Source organism: Periplaneta americana, chromosome 5 (assembly GCF_040183065.1).
Source record: "Periplaneta americana isolate PAMFEO1 chromosome 5, P.americana_PAMFEO1_priV1, whole genome shotgun sequence".
In the NCBI taxonomy this organism is placed as follows: domain Eukaryota; kingdom Metazoa; phylum Arthropoda; class Insecta; order Blattodea; family Blattidae; genus Periplaneta; species Periplaneta americana.
Window position 1 is genome coordinate 97,287,665 of NC_091121.1, and position 3,955 is coordinate 97,291,619.

Sequence of the window (3,955 nt, forward strand, 5' to 3'; positions counted from 1 at the left end):
CAGCGTCGCCAACCTGTAAGAAAACAATTTCAGTAACAGCGAGGGAAAATATCGATAGATTAGGGACAAATCGGTAGATCTCGTAAAATGTTATTTCAATGGCAATTCTCTGTAAAAGCTCTAGATTTGGATGTCGTCATACAGCAAGACGTCTAACTGCAGATACGTATTTTCACCCAACTCCCATTCTTGTCGCAACCTTACCACAAAGTACACACTATATAGTGCAAAATGTTAGGCTAATCAGTTGACTACTTCTAGTAGTGCTGCTCATCGGAGTGACTAATACCACGGAGGAATCGGAGATTACGAATAAAGCTCTCCACCGGTGATCTCCAAGGCCCTACACCAGTGGCTGCGCAGACCATACGGGACAGGTCAAATCAACGAGTTAGAAAGAGAAAGATATCTCTTTCTAACTCGTTGGGTCAAATAGAACGTTGCGCACGACGCCATTACTGTGGCAGCTCAAGCTAGCAGACTATTAAGTTTCTAGCTACAAATATCACAAATATAAGTATCCGGACCCTTAATAATACATCAAAATATGATAAACTGTGAAATTATTATTTATCCTTACTATAATAAAATAATAAGTACACATTACTATTTATAAAACCAATATAACTGGATTACATTCCGTCAATAAAGTTTCTTACGAAGGCCTGCCTACTGTACTTGAAGAAATAAAGTACGGTACCTACATTATATCCCCTATAATTATATATATTTTTTTCAAAACTAACAATCCTCTTGATATTTATGTATTATATACTATACAAGTGTTATTGTGACGAACAAAGTGACAATAAAAACGGACAGGAATGAAGAAAATGTAGACCTACTATTTATCCTAAAAAAGTAAAGAGACTTTATTATGTTGAGTGCTATTAATCAATCCACTAAATCTTAATTCAAAATGCATTAAATTGGAATCTCAATAATAATAATAATAATAATAATAATAATAATAATAATAATAATAATAATAATAATTTAGGGCTATTATATTAAATAATAATAATAATAATAATAATAATAATAATAATAATAATAATAATTATTATTATTATTATTATTATTATTATTATTATTATTATTATTATTATTATTATTATTATTATTATTATTATTGGGTATTGTAGCTCTCTTTATTAAATCAAGCGTCAGATCTGAAGAAATTTGCTGTTTACAATGTCATGCAAATTGTCGTTAATCAGGTTGTTTTTCCTTCAGTTTTTTAGTCAAGCTTCTTAAGTTTGATATTATTATAGTTGCATTTCTGTCAAAACCTCTGATTGAGGTTCTGGCTGATATGTAGGCCTACATCTATTATCAGGCAGTACATATCACTTGACGATATGTGTCAGAGGAAGAACAATTGTTTGTATGCATCTGAAGTCTGACTAGTGTAATATGTAGCTAGTGGGCGATGTATGCAATGGAGGGTAAAATGAACTGGCCACCCTACCCCATTATGTCCTGACCTAGCTGCCTTATAAGTGGAGCCGTCTTGATATCACGACCTATCTTTGGACAGTTTACTAAATAACAATCTGTCACATTTTCTTTTACAAGCCAGATTTCCGGAAGCAATCTTCTGTGGAATGTTCAGAATAAAATTTATGTTGTGATAATTTGTTCGAATAAAATTATCTCTTCTAATGGCAGATAACCAATCGCAACAGTAGTTCTGCCTTTTTTTTTTTTAGGGGGAAAGCTAGAAATAACACATTTTATAATAATGTTTGTATCATATTAAAAAATAGCAGCAATATGTTTGGCGAAATAGTTTTAGTGTAAGCTAACAGAATAATTGAATCTACATAAACGTGCTGTTTATTGCCTGCATTAATTGCACCTTAAACTATTAGATGCATTTAAATATCGTTATTTACGCAAGAAAAGTGATGCTGTAGCCTTTCCTGAAGCGATTTTTGCAGTTATAAGCCTTACAAAAATTCATCATTATGATAGATTCTTCAAATGCACACTGGATATACTCGCAGTCACTATCACAACTACCTGTTAAATGCCACACTTGCCACAATGATGTGGATGCGCGAAGGGTTTCAATTTTGTACAGCACAGCAGCGCTTGCTGTGCGTCTAGGTAGGTAACTATAACGTCATTGGTGATCTCCGATACTATCGTAGGTGGAACAGGGGACATACGGAGGGATGCGGTGGTTCGGAGCGAAGCGAAGTTGTAGAATGTAGAGCTCAAGGACGACCGGCGCGTACGGACTGAGGGTAGTTGTGAGTGGAATAGAATGGCACCAAATCGTATATCCGTCGCATGGAAATTATTTAATTTAGTTGAAGATAATAATAAAATCGCTCGCTGTGAACTTTGTAGGCGAATTTACTCTAAGGGTGGTGGTACTTCGAATTTGTTACACCATTTGAAGCGATCGCACAATCGCGAACTTGAAGAAAGTAAGTAAATTTAACTGTTCAAAACACTTTTGAACTCTTTCAAAAAGCGTGTTTACTTTGATTTATACATAAAAGTTCTAATAAATAATTTCGTGGTTCTGTGTGCAGACAGAGTAACAATGCGAATGAAAAACTGAAAAGCACAAGAATTTCAGCAAAAAAGGATCCTCTAAGATTGATCCAGCATATTGTTACGAGATGAAACTCCAAACTTCAGTGATGAGCCGCTTACTTGAAATGAAATATGAGTTGGTGATTGTGTTGCCAGAAAAGCCAAACGCTCCTAGGACGCTAACAGATCCGTATTTGGAAATATCTACGGCATGGACCAGGTTAGATAGATTCTATGAGTAGGTCTAAATTTTAAAATGTAGGTATGTAAGGGCGGTATTCGTAGACATTTTTTTAGAGCGGGCTTTCGGTGGATTATCAGCGTTTTTCGTATTCATAAACCAGTGTTAGCGATAGGATATGATTTGAATTCTGTACTAGTAACCAGTGGATAGCCGGGGCTAGCTTAGTACGCTTGTAGCGCGTGCTGCGAAATGTCTATGAATACCAGTGCTTAGGCTAACATTAAGAGCCGCGGTTGTGGTACTCGTACTTACTGTCAAAAAGAAATTATTACCATTCAGATACAAATTGACGGTTAATTAGTGATATAATGGTTTTCGTAGTTTTAAAATTACGCAAAACATTTGATACGATTTTTTTAACTGCTTTAGTGATATTGTTCCAAAGGCCCACAGTCTAGAAAAAAAGTCTTGAAATTTCTATAAAACGTAACTTTCGAGGCAATAAAAAATCATACATAACTTATATGGAATATTTAAAAGGCAACTTGAGTTATTAGATTAAAATATTGAGTTTCATTCTGAAACTAAAGAAACTTGTGGTAATAATATAATTATAATTTATCCTTAAGTTGATACCCGCTTATATTTTTTATTACAGAGGAAGAGTGACGCGTTTTAGAAGAGGTAGTTCAAATACTGACACCCTTTAACAAAATGATCACAATCCTGTCTGGTGAAGAATCTTAATAAATTATTCTGGACAGTAAACTTTAACCCATTGATACCACACGTTTCTTTTGTTCCATTCTGAAACTCCCTTAATATATTTTACGTTAAACTAAACCGATTAGAATAATAATTGACAAAAACTGTTTGTGAATAAACGAGTGTTTCCAGGAAAATTATAAATGTTTACATTAGCTACTGAAAAGCTTTACTTCTGCGTTAGTTTTCAGTTAATTTTAATGTTATTAATTTGATCAATGACATAAAACTAATACGCCTTTCCACATATACTATGAATTTCAAAACTAGAAAAAAAAAAATCTGTCAGTTAACATAGTACTTCAAGCAAAACAAGAAAAAAGAAGAGCCGGAGAGAGAGAGAGAGAGAGAGAGAGAGAGAGAGAGGTAAATAAAAAAGAGAAAATAAACAACAAAATATTACACACTTATTTTAAAAGATACGCGGACGTCAGCGGACTCCAACCACTACCTGAC